Genomic DNA, 21583 nt, shown 5'->3' on the forward strand with positions numbered 1-21583 from the left:
CAGTACAAGATGGCTACCTACCTGTGAGTCTGTTTGATAAACAGTGCAATGGCTGACACATGCTCCAGGGTGGGGGAGGCCTCCATGCTGCTGGAGTGTGGGAGAGGGGGCATGCTGGGAGTAGTGTTACAGTCCTCCCCCCCCCAAGCAGTCCTCCAATACAAGATGGCTACCTACCTGTGAGTCTGTTTGATGAACAGTGCAATCGCTGACACATGCTCCAGGGTGGGGAGGCCTCCATGCTGCTGGAGTGTGGGATAGGGGGCATGCTGGGAGTAGTGATACAGTCCTCCCACCCCCAAGCAGTACTCCAATACAAGATGGCTACCTACCTGTTAGGTGAGGGTGAACAGTGCAATGGCTGACCAATGCTTCAGGGTGGGGGAGGCTCCATGCTGCTGGAGTGTGGGACAGGGGGCATGCTGGGAGTAATGATACAGTCCAACCACCCCCAAGCACTCCTCCAATACTAGATGGCTACCTACCTGTGAGTCTGTTTGATATACAGTGCAATGGCTGACACATGCTCCAGGGTGGGGGAGGCCTCCATGCTGCTGGAGTGTGGGACAGGGGGCATGCTGGGAGTAGTGATACAGTCCTCCCACCCCCAAGCAGTCCTCCAGTACAAGATGTCTACCTACCTGTGAGTCTGTTTGATAAACAGTGCAATGGCTGACACATGCTCCAGGGTGGGGGAGGCCTCCATGCTGCTGGAGTGTGGGAGAGGGGGCATGCTGGGAGTAGTGATACAGTCCTCCCACCCCCAAGCAGTCCTCCAATACATGATGGCTACCTACCTGTGAGTCTGTTTGATGAACAGTGCAATCGCTGACACATGCTCCAGGGTGGGGAGGCCTCCATGCTGCTGGAGTGTGGGATAGGGGGCATGCTGGGAGTAGTGATACAGTCCTCCCACCCCCAAGCAGTACTCCAATACAAGATGGCTACCTACCTGTTAGGTGAGGGTGAACAGTGCAATGGCTGACCGATGCTTCAGGGTGGGGGAGGCCTCCATGCTGCTGGAGTGTGGGACAGGGGACATGCTGGGAGTAGTGATACAGTCCTCCCACCCCCAAGCAGTCCTCCAATACAAGATGGCTACCTACCTGTGAGTCTGTTTGATAAACAGTGCAATGGCTGACATGCTCCAGGGTGGGGGAGGCCTCCATGCTGCTGGAGTGTGGGACAGGGGGCATGCTGGGAGTAGTGATACAGTCCTCCCACCCCCAAGCAGTCCTCCAATACAGGATGGCTACCTACCTGTGAGTCTGTTTGATAAACAGTGCAATGGCTTACACATGCTTCAGGGTGGGGGAGGCCTCCATGCTGCTGGAGTGTGGGACAGTGGGCATACTGGGAGTAGTGATACAGTCCTCCCACCCCCAAGCAGTCCTCCAATACAAGATGGCTACCTACCTGTTAGTTGAGGATGAACAATGCAATGGCTGACACATGGTCCAGGGTGGGGGAGGCCTCCATGCTGCTGGAGTGTGGGACAGGCGGCATGCTGGGAGTAGTGATACAGTCCGCCCACCCCGAAGCAGCCCTCCAATACAAGATGGATAACTACCTGTGAGTCTGTTTGATAAACAGTGCAATGGCTGGCACATGCTCCAAGGTAGGGGAGGCCTCCATGCTGCTGGATTGTGAATAAGGGGCATGCTGGGAGTGGTAGTGCTGTCCTCCCTCCCCCAAACAGGCCTCACAGTGAAGATGGCTGGCTACCTGTTAGGTGAGGCTGAACAGTGCAATGGTGTTTGGGTTGTGAAAGGAAGTACTTATCAGTGTGTTGGTTGGCATTTGTTTCTACTTACCAGCCTCCGTTCCCCCGGATACTCCGGTGAGACTCTCAGGTTGCAGTATGGCAAGCACCCTCTCCTCCCATGGTGTGAATGTTTTCTGTGGGATGGGAGGGCCACTGCCAGTAACGTTCGCCAGCTCCCAGTTCTGATCCTCTTCTCCTTGACAACCCTCTTGAGATCATGCCACCGCTTCATGATCTCCTTCTTGGATCGCGGGGTGGTCCGTACTGCATTGACCCTTTGGACTATCCTTTCCCACATTTGTGTCCTTGTGGCTAATGGTGTCTGTTGGACCAGGCTACCAAACAGTTGTGGTTCCACTCTCACTATCTCATTGACCATGACTGTCAACTCACCCTCTGTGAATTTTGGCATTTTCTCTGCTGCCATGGTGGTTGGTGTTTGCAGTGTTTGTGGGTGCAGGGGTCTGTGTGGTGGGTGTGGTGTTGGGGTGTGAGATGTGTTGTGTGCTGGGGAGTTTTTGGTGCTGGTGTGATGGTGGTAGTGGTGATGTGTGTGTGCTGTGTTATTTTGCCTCTCCTCTCAGATCTGGGGAATGCCCTTCTCTTCTGGAGTGTTGCAAAGAATTGTGGTCAGTGAAGGACCTGTATTTATACTCAGCTATGTGGGTGTGTCCAATTGGGCCTTTGCTGTGAGGTGTATTGTGGGTGTTGTCCTGGGAGAAGGTTTTTTTTTTTTTTACATTGATATGTGTTTTGCGTAATTTGCGGGGCATGGCTACTTTGATTTGTGCTCAGTTAGGCATTGTTGCGGTGTTTTAGCTTTGTCCGCCATGTTTATCATGTACCGTCCGTGGCGGTGGCTATGCTGCAGCTCTTCCGCTGTCTCTCCCATTCACTGCAGTGTGCAACTGTGGCGGTCAGAAACAGCAGTTCGTACCGCGGGACCATCGGGGAAATACTAATTTCCTGTGCGGTGTCTCCGCTATGCTTGCGACGGGATGTAGCTTTTCCCGTGCTTTTCTGACCGCAGCGGTCAGTTTTTAGACGTCACCGCACGCGTCTAGAGATACCTTGTACCAAGCACCTGCTTGCACCAACCTTGATGTAATACTTACGAACATTGTCCTGAATCGTATGAACTGCATATACCAGAATGCAAAGGGGCGACCCGGCTAAGAGGTCAGGAGTGTGCTCCCTCCCTGTTTCCTGTTTTAGGGCTCACGTGAGCCTCCATAGCTGACGAGCTATAGGCGAAGCACCTCCGCGCCCAAGAGGCAACGAAGCCTGGATTGTTTGGCAGCCTCTTAGCCACCCTGAACTGATCTCTACTGATGAAGGATACTATCCTGAAACACGAGCCATGTCTCGTGTCTAGAGATACCTTGCACCAAGCACCTGCTTGCACCAACCTTGGTGTAATACTTACGAATATTGTCCTGAATCGTATGAACTGCATATACCAGAATACGAAGGGGCGACCCACTGAGAGGTCAGGAGTGTGCTCCCTCCCTGTTTCCTGTTTCAGGGCTCCCGTGAGCCTCCATAGCTGATGAGCTGTAGGCGAAGCACCTCCGCGCCCGAGAGGCAACGAAGCCTGGATTGTTTAGCAGCCTCTTAGCCACCCCGAACTGATCTCTACTGATGAAGGATATTATCCTGAAACACGAGCCAGGTATCATGTCTAGAGATACTTTGTACCAAGCACCTGCTTGCACCAACCTTGGTGTAATACTTACGAACATTGTCCTGAATCGTATGAACTGCATATACCAGAATGCGAAGGGGTGACCAGGCTGAGAGGTCAGGAGTGTGCTCCCTCCCTGTTTCCTGTTTTAGGGCTCCCGTGAGCCTCCATAGGTGACGAGCTATAGGCGAAGCACCTCCGCGCCCGAGAGGCAACGAAGTCTGGATTGTTTGGCAGCCTCTTAGCCACCCCGAACTGATCTCTACTGATGAAGGATACTATCCTGAAACACGAGCCATGTCTTGTGTCTAGAGATACCTTGTACCAAGCACCTGCTTGCACCAACCTTGGTGTAATACTTACGAACATTGTCCTGAATCGTATGAACTGCATATACCAGAATGCGAAGGGGCGACCCGGCTGAGAGGTCAGGAGTGTGCTCCCTCGCTGTTTCCTGTTTTAGGGCTCCCGTGAGCCTCCATAGCTGACGAGCTATAGGCGAAGCACCTCCGCGCCTGAGAGGCAACGAAGCCTGGATTGTTTGGCAGCCTCTTAGCCACCCCAAACTGATCTCTACTGATGAAGGATACTATCCTGAAACACGAGCCATGGCTCGTGTCTAGAGATACCTTGTACCAAGCACCTGCTTGCACCAACCTTGGTGTAATACTTACGAACATTGTCCTGAATCGTATGAACTGCATATACCAGAATGCGAAGGGGAGACCCGGCTGAGAGGTCAGGAGTGCGCTCCCTCCCTGTTTCCTGTTTTAGGGCTCCTGTGTGCCTCCATAGCTGACGAGCTATAGGCGAAGCACCTCGGCGCCCAAGAGGCAACGAAGCCTGGATTGTTTGGCAGCCTCTTAGCCACCCCGAACTGATCTCTACTGATGAAGGATACTATCCTGAAACACCATGTCTCGTGTCTAGAGATACCTTGTACCAAGCACCTGCTTGCACCAACCTTGGTGTAATACTTACGAACATTGTCCTGAATCGTATGAACTGCATATACCAGAATGCAAAAGGGCTACCCGGCTGAGAGGTCCCTCCCTGTTTCCGGTTGATCCTAATTTGACCGCTGGTTTATCCGCGGTCCCGGCGGATGGTTGTTTTCCGCCTTCAAGGCGGTCGGGGTGATTTTCCGCCCGCTATCCTAATGACCCCCTAAATACCTGCAGTTTCACTCTATTAGCAGTACGAACCAGGACACAATTATATTTTATTTTATTTGGAGTATATATAAAACGTGAACGAGCCCCAAGTAGAAGCAGCATGTTTTGTATAACAACAGGAAATAAGACATCAGGTATGATGACAGGTACTGAGGACAGTACATGTCTGAATGTATACTGTAAGACAAAATATGGTAAATAACATTGCTGCAAAAACGTCCCTGTAACAAAATAGGCAGAAAACCGGCCCTGGCAAAGAGCTTGGCGGCACCCCCCCTCCCACCCCCCACCACCCCTACAGGGGAGGGGGGCAGCACTTTGCCAGGGCTGGTTTTGGTTCCCAGTCCGGCCCTGCTGACATCCTCCTCCTGCTTCGATGGCACAACCCCCTTGCATCAAACATTTGTGCCGCCATTTTCCACAGATCCACAAGTATGTTGCTGAAAAGTAGAATACCTACTACAATCATCAGTCTACTCATCAGAACACTTTGATATCAACGTAAAGAACCATGTCGACAAAATAGTAATCTAATGATGGGCACACATGAAGCGTTGGAAGATAATATAATTCCTATGGCAACCACAACAAATTTTGCTTCAGGGATGGTTGTAAATTACAGGAAGAGAGTAAGCATGTCCAGACAAGAATAATCAGAAGATGAGACATTTTTACGAGGTATGAAACAAAAATTGGGAGACATTCGTAATCAAGGGTAAATATCCAAATGTTTGCAGGTGAAACCATTGTGTACAAGAAGTGCAAAACTAAAATGTTAAATTCCAAAGTCAAATAGCATAAATCATCGCAGAGCGTGTCACATAAGAGAACATGTACAATATCTATTAACAAATTAATCAATAAAGAACAGATTTACGTTCTTAAAGTAAAAAAGAAGTAAAAAAGAGAGTAGGGAGAAACCATATATCAGATGAACAAAACAGAAAAAGTTTTTAGAAAAATATCACAAAACTATTATAAATACAAAATTAATAAAAAGCACGCTCAGAAAAATACTTGCTGATATACAAACAATACATCACACAAACCAGACAGGTGGCGGACATACCATATGTTACAATGAAGAAACAACATATACAAAAATTATGTGTCCTCTGGAAATTATTGGCCACATAAGCGTCGACGGCGTTTCGACCACTGTTGCATGACGCGGTCATCATCAGGACGAAAGTGTTTGCTGAACGTCAAAAGTTCTGCAAATGAGAATGCATATGCCACAAATTGCATTGGGTTTTGAACTCCCTCGAAGGAAAAGACTCAGTTAAGGAGAGAAGAGGAATAACAAAAAGAAAAAAGAACAAGGAAAGAACTTAAAGTGAAAGAAATTGGAATTGGTTTAAAAATAAACCCAAAGATTTAAAAAAGGAAAAATCTCTTTCACACATCCAGTGAGCCAAATAGAATAGCCACCACCAATCACAGGTCTCTAAAAAAATCATATTTCACCTGTTATAAAAATTCTTCCACGAGCATTCACACTACGTTATTGAGCTCGCAGGGAATTTGTATCCAAAATATACTGTAAGAGAAAACTCAAGTGAGAAACCAATCTGATATTCTCCATAATGTTCAGCCGTCTGCAAGCCAAATGCGATATCCACTTTCTTAAAAAGAGGTAATCATTACCAAGGTACAAGGCTTCAACATGTATGCTTGTTATTTATGCAATTAAGGAGGGATGGAATGAATGAATCATCAAAAATTTGCGTCACCCAGCAATAAGCTTAAAAAGCAATAAGAAAATGCTGCATCCGTACACCACAACATCAACAACGTTTTTTCAAATGCACCTAGAAACTTTATTTAAGTTACAGGTAATGAACCTGTATTGAACTAACAAAGGTCTCATCCATTGGGAGCCCTGTGTCTCGATATTAAAAATACCATACACATAGAACTAGCCACTTATTTTAACCGTAAAACAATTTGGAAAAAAGGGGGGCCGACCTCTGTTACCTCCTCACAGCCATTGTATTAAATAGCTGCGTCCGCGTGCGAGTGCCCATGCAGCTCAATTAGTGGCATCCAAGTGCTCAAGCAAGCCTTTAAACTCTAAAGACTCGCGTTTCAAAAATGTTAAGTAAACTCACGCTTAAAAAATTCCATGACACATAGAACTGGCCACTTATTTAGGCCGAAAAACTATTTCGAAAAATGAGCCTCTGCTACCGCATTGCAGCCGTTGTGTTAAATGGCTGCATCCTCATGCAAGAGCCTATACAGCTCAATTAGTGTCATACAAGCGCTCAAGCAAGCATTTAGACTATAAGCACTCGTGTTTCAGAAATATTAAGTAAAATCACGTTTAGAAGATTCAATGAGTGCCTATTTCACATCCAGCACCAATACATTATCGGTAACATTAAACTAAAAAGCTGAAAGACAGCTCGTAGTAAAGGCCGCTATTCACACATGCGCTTGCTGCATACCGAAATTGTTAAATTGCAAGCAGCGTGATTGTACTGAATTGAATGGAGAAGCACACCTATATTTGTTAATCTTAGATACCACTATCTTGGTTATAAGTATTCTTATTTATTTACAAGCGTGCTGCTGAGGTGGCACGTTTGTTCGCACTCCGTGCCTCACAATGTACTACCTAACTTGAGTGGACTAGCCACACTACCTCTGCGCACTGTTGCTCTGAGTGAGCTGTTCACAACTATTTTAACTGCTAAATTATTAAAAATGTTTTTGCAAACTATTCAATCTTGAACATAAAACACAGACAGACAGTTTGTTTTAAGAGCTAGGTTTCAGTCCAGGTCAAGATGGCGGAACGTGACATTGGCGAAGTCCGTTCTTTATTTTTGTTGCGGAAGTAATCGCGGATTGTGCGCAATGGAGGCTGAAATAGCTGGGAATGTTTCCAAGAGTTTTTGTGACGAACAGCACGGTAGTCAGAAGGAGAAAAAGTGAGCACGGGTGTGGCGTCCATAAGGTAACACGCATAAACATGGGCAGAGTAAAGCTCAGGGGTTCAAAGGAGATCGTGCAGTTAACACAATGTGTTCCGTTGTTTAGGAGTTGGAAGCTTTGTCGTTTTGAAAGTAGAGGCTCACAGACTGGGATATAGCCGAAATCGATTTAAAGACCGAGGTAAGACGCGGTCTGGTCAGGACTAGTGTTAAAACGTTTGTAATAGAGTGGGGACTTTAGTTTTGATTTTGTTCGTACTTTTGATAGGTGGAGTTCTGTTTGGAGAGTGAGTACATTTAAGTATTGCTTCTCACTGCTTGAGGTGAGGTGGTGGAATTTGCACTTTTTTGCTTGCATTTTTTTGCTTGAATTTTCATTTAAATTTACTAAAGTACACTTTCGTATTGCCTGCTACTATCAGAATGTTGTAAATATAATGGTTTACTTATGTTATGTATATATTCAGTTCTAGGCCCCTGAGGAAGAGTCTGTCTAGACTCGAAATGCATCGGGCTTCGTCAGCATGTCATATTTTCATGAAATGGAAAATTGTTTATAAACTGTATGAAACAAATTGAAATGCACAACTGCTTTCCCTTGAGTTGATGATTACAATCAAAATAAAAATTATGTTTGAAATGTACAATACTTGTTTTATGTTCAAGATTGAATAGTTTGCAAAAACATTTTTAATAACATGATTTAGCAGTTAAAATAGTTGTGAACAGCTCACTCCGAGCAACAGTGCGCAGAGGTTGTGTGGCTAGTCCACTCAAGTTAGGTAAAGCAGCGTGCTTGTACCTATGCTAAGGGCATTTAGTAAAAAAACACTAGTACTGTTTAAAACGCCACATAGAGCCTTACTGTTCAGTCAATATTGCCCCGTTGAATTCAAGAGAGTAACCCGGCCTTCCTCTTCCTCCCATAAATACCCATTTATACATTAAACAAAACCAATGAGGGACTATCAACTCCGGGCAAAGCCCGGGCGCCATTTTGGAATAGTCAACGGTACAGACTGCGCTGCACCTCTATCCATTACTGACCACAATGTTCAAGTGCAACTTGTGCGCCATGTTAGAGCAGGTAATCCTCTACTCGCGTGCGAATGGGCCATTAGTTAAGGTTTGAATAAGTCGAAAAGGAAGATTTTCGGAAACGAAAAGAGAAAGAAAGGGATAGCGTTTTCCCACAAGGTAGTCCAATAACAAGTGATATTACAAAAAAGAGGTAGACCATAAGGCACTAAGAATTCATTCACAGATTCTTATACAATATTCAAAGCATACGTATATGGTTACAAAAATTAAACATATGCAACAAAATATGTATCAATTCAGACAGAAAAAATATATATATTGTGCAATCATATACACAAAGAATTATGCATCAAGCAATATTTTCAAAATAGGCAATTAAGTTCATAGTGAAGGAATGTTTACAGTAATTAACTTCTTTATCATATGAGCACATTGTTATTACCAGTGTTTTAACCATAGGTTATGGAATGACACTCTTCCATTGAATTTAAACCATAGTTAATTCTATTGCATCGAAGCATCCAGCGGCATTCGGCTTTATTCAAAATACTGGCAATACTGCCACCTTTAGCAGGGATATGCACCACCTCAATAACCTGCCAGCGCATTTGTGAAGAGGCATGTTTGTGTTCCAAATAATGGGTCACAGGTGGGGCATTTTCAGTTTCGCAACGAATACGACTCTTATGTTGTGCCAAGCGTGTCTTAATTTTTTGAGTCGTCTGACCCACATAAATAAGTTGACATGGGCACCAAATCGCTTATACAACATTTTGTGTGTTGCAATTAGAGTAATCTCTTAAATCATGGACAATACTGCCGTGTACAAATTGTTTCGTGTTTAAACTTGAATCACACATGAGGCAGCCGCCACATTTGTAGTGTCCAAGCAATTTGTTCAGACCCCAAAGTGTTGTTAAACTGGGGGTCTCTGCTCTAGGTAAAGCGACCCTAACCAGATGGTCTTGAAGGTTTTTTCCTCTTTTATAGGAAAATAGAGGTTGTTCCTGTGTAATGCCTGTTGCCACTACCAGTGGCCAATGTTTTCTAATAATCCCTGAGATTTTATTACTCTGTGTTCCAAATGTGGTTACACATGGAATTCGATTGGTTTGCTTTCTGTTCTTAGGAGTTAATAAAAACTCACAATGGTTGTACCATGCTCTCTTCATGGATCTTTTGATTGTCTCAGTTTCGCTGACAAAATTTCAGCCTCGTGGAAATAATTTTCTTTAAAAAAAAAAATCTGCGTATACGCAGAAACTGCCCAAAGGGCAAGCCATCCCGCAGCCCTCTGGGATGGTTACTTGAATATTCCAAAAGTGTATTCCGAGCTGTCAATTTTGTAAACAATTTGGTGGATAACTTCCCATCATGTGGGAAGATAGTCAAATCCAGGAAGTCAACATGGGAGTTACTGTAATTAGAAGGAAACTTCAAATCAGGGGAACACGAATTGAGCCAGCATAAAAACAAATCAGACTATGTGCCAGTCCAAATGAAAAAAATATCGTCAATGTAACGTCGCCAATGACGTATATGCTCAAAGTAAGGATTATTAACGGAGTCATAAATAAACCTCTGTTCAAAATTATCAACAAACAATATAGCAAAATTGGGGGCATATGAAGCCCCCATAGAAGTACCTTTTACCTGTAAATAATAATGTCCGTCAAACTCAAAATAGTTACGTGTCAAAGAAATAGTCAAAAGTTCAACAATAAAGTCAGTCGGGACTGGCACAGGCGCCGGCCGAGTATCCAAAATGGTTCAAATAGCTTCAATGTCCTCTAGTTGTGGACTGTTGGTGTATAAAGATTCCAAATCCAAACACACCAACAATTCTGAGGCCGGACAAAATTGCATCACTTCCAGCTGAGAGATAATGTCTCCACTATCACGCACATAACTGCGGGTACAAGTGGCAAAATCTTTAATGAAGATGTCAATATATTTGCAAAGTGTTCCAGGATCGACCCACAACCAGAGACTATGGGTCGGCCTGGAGGATTGTCAAGGTCCTTATGCACTTTGGGAAGCGTATACAGGACAGGAGTCCTTGGAGATTTACAATTGAGATAAGAAAATTCCTTTTCGCTTAAGTAACCAGCAGATTTTGCAATAGATGTCACAGTTGTGATTAGTTTTTGAATTTCTGGAAGGGGATTAGTTCTCAGCATCAAGTAATGGTTAGCATTATGTAATTGTCGTTTTACTTCAGTTTTGTAGTTGTCCATAGATTGTACCACTATCCCCCCACCCTTATCCGCAGGTTTTATAATTACTTCTTGATTTTGCTTAAGGTTCTGCAGAGCCTTCCGCTCAGTAAGGGAGATATTATAGCGGATATATTCAAAATCTTTGTGTAAAACTGAGACTTCTTTTAGGACCAAAGATTCAAATGCCAGTAATTCAATAGGCATCCTACTCGTAGGTGGATTAAACACGGAAGGTGGACGGAGTCCAGAGAGATTCAGACTTGTAGACATGGTGTTATTCTGAAAGAAAGCTTTCAGACGCAACTTACGGAAAAATTGTAATAATTCCAACGGTATCTCAAACAGACATGTTTTCTCAGTCGGTACATTAAAGCTCTATGTGGCGTTTTACTAGTGGTTTTTTACTAAATGCCCTTAGCATAGGTACAATCACGCTGCTTGCAATTTAATAATTTTGGTATGCAGCAAACGCATGTGTGAATAGCAGTCTTTACTACGAGTCGTCTTTCAGCTTTTTAGTTAAATGTTACCGCTAATGTATTGGTGCTGGATGTGAAATAGGCACTTAAGGAATCTTCTAAACGTGATTTTACTTAATATTTCTGAAACACAAGTGTTTATAGTCTAAATGCTTGCCCGAGCGCTTGTACGCCACTAATTGAGCTGTATAGGCTCTCGCACGCGGATGCAGCCATTTAACACAACGGCTGCAATGCGGTAGCTGAGGCTCATTTTTCGAAATAGTTTTTCGGCCTAAATAAGTGGCCAGTTCTATGTGTCATGGAATGTTTTAAGCATGAGTTTACTTAACATTTTTGTAACGCGAGTCTTTAGAGTTTAAAGGCTTGCTTGAGGGCTTGGATGCCACTAATTGAACTGCATTGGCACTCGCACGCTGACGCAGCTGTTTAATACAATGGCTGTGACGCGGTAACAGAGGTCCCCCCCTTTTTTCCAAATTGTTTTACGGTTAAAATAAGTGGCTAGTTCTAGGTGTATGGTATTTTTAATATCGAGACACGGGGCTCCCAAAGGATGAGACCTCTGTTTGTTCAATACAGGTTCATTACCTGTAACTGAAATAAAGTTTCTAGGTGCATTTAAAAAAATGTTGTTGATGTTGTGGTGTACTGATGCAGCATGTTCTTATTGCTTTTTAAGCTTATTGCTGGGTGACGCAAATTGTTGATGATTCATTCATCCGATTCCTCCTTAATCGCATTAATAAAAAGCATACATGTTGAAGCCTTGTACCTTGGGAATGGTTACCTCATTTTAAGTAAGTGGATATCGCATTTGGCTTGCAGACAGCTTAACATTATGGAGAATATCAGATTGGTTTCTCACTTGAGTTTTCTCTTACAGTATATTTTGGATACAAATTCCCTGCAAGCTCAATACCGTAGTGTGAATGCTCGTGGAAGAATTTTTAATAGAGGTGAATTATGATTTTTTAGAGACCTGTGATTGGTCGTGTCTATTCTATTTGTCTCACTGGATGTGTGAAAGGGATTTTCCCTTTTTTAAATCTTTGGGTTAATTTTTAAACCAATTCCAATTTGTTTCACTTTGAGTTCTTTCCTTGTTCTTTTTTTCTTTTTCTTATTCCTCTTCTCTCTTTAACTGAGTCTTTTCCTTCGAGGGAGTTCAAAACCCAATGCAATTTGTGACATATGCTTTCTCATTTGCAGAACTTTTGACGCTCAGCGAACACGTTCGTCCTGATGATGACTGCGTAATGCAACAGTGGTCGAAACGCCGCCGACGCTTATGTGGCCAATAATTTCCATAGGACACATAATTTTTGTATATGTTGTTTCTTCATTGTAACATATTGTATGTCCGCCACCTGTCTGGTTTGTGTGATGTATTGTTTGTATACTAGCAAGTATTTTTCTGAGCGTGCTTTTTCTTAATTTTGTATTTATAATAATTTTGTGATATTTTTCTAAACACTTTTTCTGTTTTGTTCATCTGATATATGGTTTCTCCCTACTCTCTTTTTTCCTTCTTTTTTTCTTTATGAACGTAAATCTGTTTTTTATTGATTAATTTGTGAGTAGATGTTGCAAGTTAATTGTCTCCTGAACTGTTGTTAGGAATATACACTGACTGCCCCTGGTTCAGGTTGGTTGGGCTGCCCCTGTGGTTGTTCATGACATAACAGAACACAGCACTAACACCAGCTCACAGGCTCGGAAAATATCTACAATTCTCTCAGAGCTAACTGAAGGATCCAACTGTTAGAAATTGTGTCTCTAGTTGGCGGAGTTTGCACCTGACCAAGCAGGGACCACACTCCTAGTCAGGGTAAGTTAGATACACACTTTAAATTAACCTGTGCTCACCCTCTGGTAGCTTGACACAGAGCAGGAAGGATTAATTTAAGAGCCAATGTGCAAAGTATTTGTGCAACACACACATACAGTAGCACAATGAAAACACCACAAAAAGACTTCACCTAGGTTTAGAGTGATAGGGAATATGTATCTAATTACATTAAGACAGAAATGACAAAATTCCAATCAGTCAAGGTCAAGATATACATTTTTAAGGAATAAATGCAAATATAGTGCTTAGAAGACACTAGCAATCAAAAGGTTACTTAAGGTGGCGAGGGGCTACTTCAAATAGAAAAAACATATCATAACTGCATCCTCGTCGAGTCACACCCAGTATCATCATCACGCCACACAGGCTGTGGGATCACTGTGGTCACATAGCCTCTTTAATGTCAATCCGTCGATTGCGTCAAGCACAGTGGTGATGATGCGTCAGTTTTGTAGCCTAACAGGTATCAAACCCACTTTTGAGGCCCAGGACTGGAGGGGGCACGTCAGGCAAGGGTAGGACTCACAGATGGGACAGTCCAGAAGCAACAGCAGGATTGCAGGAACTCTTTGGTGTTCCTGAGATTTTAGAAAGCAGGAGGTAAGACAGCCAGCAAACCCTTGGAGTCACTCTGGGTTTTCAGCTGACATGAGCCCAATCCATGTCCTCAGCAAGGCAGAGATCAGCAGCTAACAGGGCAGCTCAGTAAAGCAGAGAAGCAGTTCCTCAGAACAGCCAGTCAAAGCAAAGTGGCAAACCTTACAGCACAGAACTCTTTACTCCAGCAGAATTCTTCCCTGGTTAAGTAGTGTACTGATTTGGTACGGTTAGAGCCACAATACTTATACCCAAAAGTGCCTTTGGTGTAGGCGGTGACTTTAAACAACTCTCTGAAGCGGTCTAGGATCCCTTTCAACCCAGGTTTGTCTGCCAGGCTGTCTGTGGGAGGTCAATCAGTACTTTGTGAGCGGTCATGATAACACAAATTGAAGTTTAAGTGTCAGCCCCCCCTCCCATTCCTCCCTGCCCAGTAATACTCATCAGAACGCAGATGAATGCAGATGAGTGCTCTGAATGCTCAGAAGGCAGATGAGCCTCGCCTTCCTGTGTTTATGGATGTCTAGAGGAAATGCTCAAAGTACAGCTGTCACCTAGCCCAGACATGTATTGAAGATAGGCTGCGGACACTCATAGCAAAGTTTAGACCAGAGAAATGTCAACTTTCTAAAAGTGGAAATTTTTAAAATAGCAATGTCAAATTCAATTTTACCACTAAAGAGGATTTATCATTACCATCCCAAAGATATGAAACATGATTTATTTAGCTAATCCTTTCTAATCAGGAATTACTGCTTAAAAGAGTTTTAAAGAAATCCCACTGCTAGCCTATGAGAGGAGTATGCCTCAAACTAGTGAAAAACAAATGTAGCTGTTTGTCACTACCAGGACATGTAAAATGTAAAAGTACATGTCATACCTTATACTTACACAGAAACCTACATTTAGAGCTACCTAGGGCCTACCAAAGAGGTGACCTAGGTGTAATAAAAGGGAAGTTTAAGGCTTGACAAGTAGTTGTAAATGCCAACAAGAAGTGGTATAAACTGCACATACAGGATTTACAATGGAAGGCCTGAGACACCTTTGAAAGTCTAGTTGTGTGGGTGGCACAATCAGTGCTGCAGGCCCACTAGTAGCATTTAGATTACAGGCCCTGGGTATATGGTATACCATTTTACAAGGGACTTATAAATAAACAAAATATTCCAATGAGGCATGTACCTATATCACCATGTTTAGGAGAGAGACACATGCATTTTAGCACTGGTTAGCAATGGTAGAGTCCTAAGGCAAACAAAATGATACAGCTAAACGTGGAAGTAAGCAGGCAAAAAGTTGAGGGAAGACCCCCCTAAGGATGACAGCTCTAACACCAACCATTCTTTAACGTTCAGGATTCCAAAAAGAAACACTGCCTATTGGGTGACCTTCAACATGCCTGAATTATAATCTATCATGCTTATTATATAATTGACCAGCCTTTCAGCATAATTGAATGACTCACCCTTCATGGACCTCAGCGCAGCCTTTGATAGAGTTAATCGCAATAAGCTGGGGTCGATGATGGCTCAGATGTGTGTAGAACCTGCATTAGTTCACTTTTCGCACAATTTGCACAAGGATCTTTCGGTATCTGTTAGATATGGCGAACATGGGGAATGCACATCTCACTTTAAATTGAAGCATGGCGTTTGCCAGGGTTGCATACTAGTGCACTATTTCTTTATTTTTTTCTATCTATCGACTGGATTCAGTTTTGGCGGGATTCCCCCTGGATGTCCCTAAAGTTGGAGTTTGACCAATCCCTGCTCTGATTTATGCAAATGATACTGTTTTAATTGCAAGGACACCTTTTTAGATCTTTTTATTGATTTTATGAATAGCCTTGACTTGTCCACCAATTTCTCCAAATCGCATGTGATGAAGTTCAGCCGACCTGAGATTAATCCATGAAATATGTAGTAGAGGGTCTCCATATTAGCCAGGTTGATAAGTTTTAATATTTGGGTGTTTAATTGGACTCTTACCTTAACTGGCATTCATTGATACATTATAATGTAATGCTTTCAACAGGGCTATGTATAGCATAGGAGACTTCTCTCGTCATTTAGGGCACACCCACAAAACAACAGTTTTGGATATTTTTAAGGCCAAATGCCTCCCGATAGTCAGCTTTGGTTGTGGTAGTTGGGGGTATGGGCCTTTTGCCCAAATTCAAATAGCTGCAAAAAAATTCCTCAGGAGGCTCTTAGAAATTCAACAAAGTACATATTCTGAGATTTTTCATGAAGAGTTGGGCATGGGTCATGTTATAAAGTATGTTCGTCTTTGCCTTTTTTTGCTTTGGCTCTCGGTTTGGACGAAGGACTGATTGTCAAAATTGCATGAATCTGGACAGCTCCTTTCAAATCCTTTGGATGTCCTATGTTTTTTCCAATATTAAAACTTTAGGGAGACGTGACCTTTATACAGATCCAAGTTATGTTGTAAAAACTAAGCATATATGGGTTAAGCAGGTGTTTAGAGCTAAGACGGCATCAGAACGAGAGGCAATAACATAGAATAAGCATTCAGTATGCCATGTGATATTGGTGAAAACTGAGTGGCTTGGAGGCTTATCTTACTTTAGACATGTCCAGCTTCCATTGAAGAATATTGACTCTTTAGATTCAATTTATTTCTGCGGCTTTTGCCGTCTAATCGTGGTTGCTATAAAGATTCCATGTTGTCCTTATGTGAATGTGGCAATGTCTCTATTAGTGACACTTTGCATATAGTTATGATTTGCCCAAGATATAATAATTTGCGCTATAAATTTATGCATCCACTTTTGCTACCCATGAATTTTAATCAAGTGAGACCAGTGTAATTGTTTTTACAGTTTTTAACTAGCCCTACAGTATGTCATTTTTTATTAAGTTATCTCTGTTTTAAAGCACGTTAAAATTAAATTTGTGTTGATGTTCTCATGTATGTAATGCATCACATTGTATTGGACTTTTACAATTGTATTTTTATAAAGTATATATTGATTGATTGGACTCTGCTCTGGCATTGGTGCTAAAAAACTTGGTTTGTGATGACATAGACCTCTTGACTGCCACTTTAGAACAATGAGGTCCAGCCCGAACTGCCAAGCCATGTCTTCCCTGCACCAGAAACAAGCATTCTTGCTCACTTGGCCACTGGATTCAAGATAGCCTGCTGATGAGGATTATGAATCCGAAACCGGTCCCAGGATGCTTGTTTCCGGTCCAGGGAAGACATGGCTTGGCAGTTCGGCTGGACTGTTCCCATATTGCCATGTCTGAACTGGGGTGGCTGAGTGAGCTAAAGAATGGTGATGGATTAAACCCAGATTAAACCCAGATCAGTTGACTGGGGGTGAGTGTTTGATTTGCTCAAACGCTCCGTCCATCATCCCCCTTTTGTATCGCTGTAAACTTAACACAAATATTATGTGTTAACATAACAACTTTTGCGAATCAAAGGGTAGTTAATGAAATGACTTATCTAGGGATCAAACTGCGGGCCTGCCTATATGGATACACATCATGTGATGCTGTGAAACAGTACAACATGGCATGTGAATAACATACATTTACTACAATCATCACAGGCATGAGCATGTTCATTATCTTTGGAATGGAGTGACAGTCAGAATTCACATCAAAAGTACTGCTCTGACTCCGGATTGGGGGTTTGAGAGACACGCAAGTATGTTCAGGGAGTCAACCTTAGCAAAAGCTGAGGCAGCACCCTGTTTGGCTATAGCCCCTGTGGCTCCCTATGTCACAGTGGAATTCAAACATGTATCTGACATAAGCGCTGACATCCCATCAGCATCCTTTAAATTCTAAAACGGTAACTTCTGCTAGTTGGGTCATGAACTTTTCTCCATCCAAGATGGCACTGGTACATTCAACAGTGCACTTCCAGGTTGAGGCAAGCAGGAGTTTTTGAACAACTTTTGCCCACTTGCAAATTGTCGAGCAATTTTGTGTTTTGGTGGGCTTCCTTGCTCTATGCACTGGATTTTACTCTGATTCCTCTCTGAAAAGCACCATTTTTTATCTTTTGACACTCCTCCTGAGTTTCCAAATGCCATATAGGGGCACCGACATCCTGAAGGTCATCCAAAGACCTTTGTTACTCTGTCTTTCTTGTTGTATATAGATTTAGATACCCAAGTACTGAGCACTGTAGACTCTAGACAAGCAGTGAAACTGACTGCTGGATCTACCTTAGTACCTTGATCATGACAGAATGGTTGTTTGTATATTGGTATCTGAAAAAAAGGGCAGGACCACATAGTAGCCATGTACAGCTCCTGGCACTTGTATAAGAACACCCTAAAGAGAGTACAATACACGTGTTGGAATTTTGAGTATGTATCTAGGAAACTTTGGACTCATGATTTGTAGATGTGTAATGAAATAAAAACAGCCATCGCTGACATTTTAAATTAATGAATTTGCTCAATGATTTTTTCTATTTTGACACCATAATCAAAATCTTAACATCAATATCATAAATATTGACTTCCACCTACAGTCCATCATGCGGAATGCTGCAAGGGTTTACCTTCCATTTTAGTGTATTCTACAGGAGACTATGTACATGTAGATGTTGTCAGTACAACAACCACATTTTTTGTACTATTTACCTATTTATAATATATGCATAGTGCAATTAAGACCCTTAAGGGTATCAGAGCGCTTTACAATGTTGAAGGTGACACATATAAAAATAACATCATCATCAAGGATGGGACATGGAATGGGTGAATCCCCTGAAGTGAACACCTAAGGTCCCAGACATGCAACAACCTAAAAGATAAGTACAAAGTCTGAGAAAAATAAGGATGCAAGCGATTATAGGGTAAATCTTGTTCAATGTGTTCATTAGTACCCTTTTGACATCTTTCTTGAATGACATAGTTTATTTATTTATTTTGGAGATTTTATAAAGCGCTAACATGACCCTTGCGGGTATCAGAGCGCTTTACATGGGTCGAAAGTAGGAAGTAAAAATAACACAGGATTACATACTTAAATGTTATAATACAAACATCAGTTTAGGGCCATATGTACAATGTTTCATGAGAATTTCCTTAAAAGTAAGGATTTAACTTCTTTTTTATCAGAGGTAAAAGAAGGATTATGTCTGGTTTCCGGGGGCAGTGCATTCCAAATCTTAGGAGCGATTCTAGAGAAGGCACATTGTATGTTTTCTTTTTGGCAAAGCGTTGTGGTTTCAGAAGAAGATTGCTGGTACTTCTGGAGGATCTATTGCAACTGGAGAGCACCAATTTCTGGGCCAAGTAGCTCGGAGTATATTGATGTAGGGCTGTGTGAGTTATGCAGCCGATTTTTTTGTTGAATTCTGGCTTCAAAAGGTAGCCAGTTAAGAGCTCTAAGGTAGGGGGTATTATGACAATTTCTTTTTGAGCCCATGATGAGCGAAGCCGTTGAGTTGGGAGAGGCTCTTAGAGGGGCCGTTGATGTTCTTGGAAGACCGCAAAGTGTTGCACTCCCATAGTCTAGTCTTGGGATTACTAATGCTTGAACTGCCAGTTTGAAGTAATTTGCGGGAACAAATAGTTTTAATTTTCTCAAGCTGTTCATCTGAATGTTTGCACCTTTTGTTGCAGCACTAATATGTTTCTGCATGTTTAGATTTCTGTCAAGTGTTAATCCCAGCAATTTTGCTGAGTCAACAATATAAGGTTGGCAGTTGAGTGCTGTTAGTTGTTTAAGCCATTCTTCGATGTTGGTAGTTTGGTTGGGAGGAGCTATTAGGAGGGATTCAGTCTTGAGGGTGTTTAATTTCAAGTGGTTGTCTGTCAGTCTAGTCTGGGTTTTTTTAAGAGTTGCATTGAGAGTTATGATATTGTCCAGCGAGGTGATCTATAAGTATAGTTGTGTATCGCCAACATACATATAATAGAGGATGTTGAAATGAGAATTTTGGTGACTGGTTCCATGAAAAGGGTGAAAAGTGTGGGCGAGAGGGATGAACCCTGCGGTACTCCTAAAGTGACTGGGATGGCCATAGACAAGGATTAATTGATCTTGAATCTTTGAGATCTATTTTGGAGGAAAGAGGTGAATCAATTTAGAACTGATCCTGATAGGCCCATTCTATATTTCAGAAAGTCCAGAAGATTGTCATGTTTGACAGTGTCGAATGCTGAAGAGAGATCAAGAAGGATTAGCAGACAGGCTTCGTTTTGATCAAGGATTTTTAGTGCTTCTTCCATTATGTGAGTCATGGCCTATTCAGTACTCTGCCCAGCGCGAAAGCTGGATTGGTATTGGTTGAGCAGGTTGAAATGGTCAATGTGGTTTCCCAGCTGACTGTGTAGACTTCTTTCTAGGAGTTTGGCCAGAGTTGGGATATTAGAGATCGAGCTGTAGTTAATTAGGTCTATATGTTCTGCTGTTGGTTTCTTTAGGATGGGTGAATCCTGCCCAGATCTAAGGCTTTCAGGAATGATTCCTTGAAACAGAGAGGTATTGATAATCCTGGTCCATAGAGGCATAAGCAGCAGTATGAACTCTTTTAGGTAGTTGGCAGGAAGAGGATTGGTGAAGTGGTAGAGGGGTTGAGTGACATGAGTACTTTTAATGTTGCATCTTTTGTGTAAAGATTGAAGGAAGACCATTCTGCATTATTTTAGAGGGCAAACTTTGGAGTGAGTGGGCTGGGGGATGTTTGAGAGAGAGTTGGGGTACTATTGGAAGTGCCATTGAGAGTTACTAGGGCCTTAAGTAGGTCTGTTTTTATGTTTTGTCTTTTAGTAAAGAATGAGGCAAAATCTTCACAGCTTGGGTTGAGTGCTAGGACCAAAGTGTGGGAGGTAAGGTAAGCCTTTAGATTGTGCTTTAATTAGTTCAAATAGTTTTTTGAGTCTATTTTTGGCTTGGTCTAATTGGTTCCTAAAAAAGATTGCTTTAGATCTTCTGATATTTCTGTAATAGGAGTTTCTAGTAGCTCTTAGCAGCTTAAGGTGGTCAGGGGATGGAGATGATCTACATTGGTGCTCAATTAGTCTTAGGGAGCATCTGTCCTTATTGAGTCTGCCATCATAACATGGTTTGGAACCTTTTGTGGATACTCTCTTCAACTGTAGTGTGGCAACAGTGTCTATTACTGTGGTCATAGAGGTAAAGTAGTGGTTTGTCAGTGCTTGGACATCTGATAGGGGGCAGCAAGAGGCTGGCATTAGAGAATAAAAGTAGGTTTGTCCTGGAACTTTTTAGGTTTATTTTCAATATTTTGGTTTTTGTGGGTTGGGCTGAAAGTATTTTTACTGATTCTTTAATGAAGAATGTGATGCAATGGTGGTCGGACCAATCACAGCGGAGGATGTTGTTCAGTTGAATGGAGTTGGCATTGGAAATGACCATGTCTAGGATGGAGCCCTTGTCATGTGTGGGGCTGTTGCAGATTTGTGTGAGGTCTAGGTCTGTGAGGAAGTCTTTGAGGCTATTGACTATGGGGTCATTGGGGTCATTCCAGTGAAGACTGAGATCTCCGAGGAATATTTGGGCACTCTGTAGTTCAGTGTTTGTAGTCCATGAATTGTTCAACGAAGATGAGATTGTCGCCTAGTTGAGAGCTTAATTCTAATTACAGGGGGTAGTGCATTCCAGATTCTCAGGGCAATACTAGAGAAGGCTTTATGGGTTATACAGGCAATTATCAAATGAGGCCTTGCCTCATGTGGAAGCCAGTTTAGAGATTTAAGATTAGGAATGATGTGAATATTTCTTTTCGATCCAGTATTGAGTCTACCAGCAGAGTTAGGAGAGGCTCTAAGTGCTGTCAACTTAGCTCTGGGTAGACCGGAAAGGGTTCCACTC

Source organism: Lissotriton helveticus, chromosome 1_1 (assembly GCF_964261635.1).
Source record: "Lissotriton helveticus chromosome 1_1, aLisHel1.1, whole genome shotgun sequence".
NCBI lineage: Eukaryota > Metazoa > Chordata > Amphibia > Caudata > Salamandridae > Lissotriton > Lissotriton helveticus.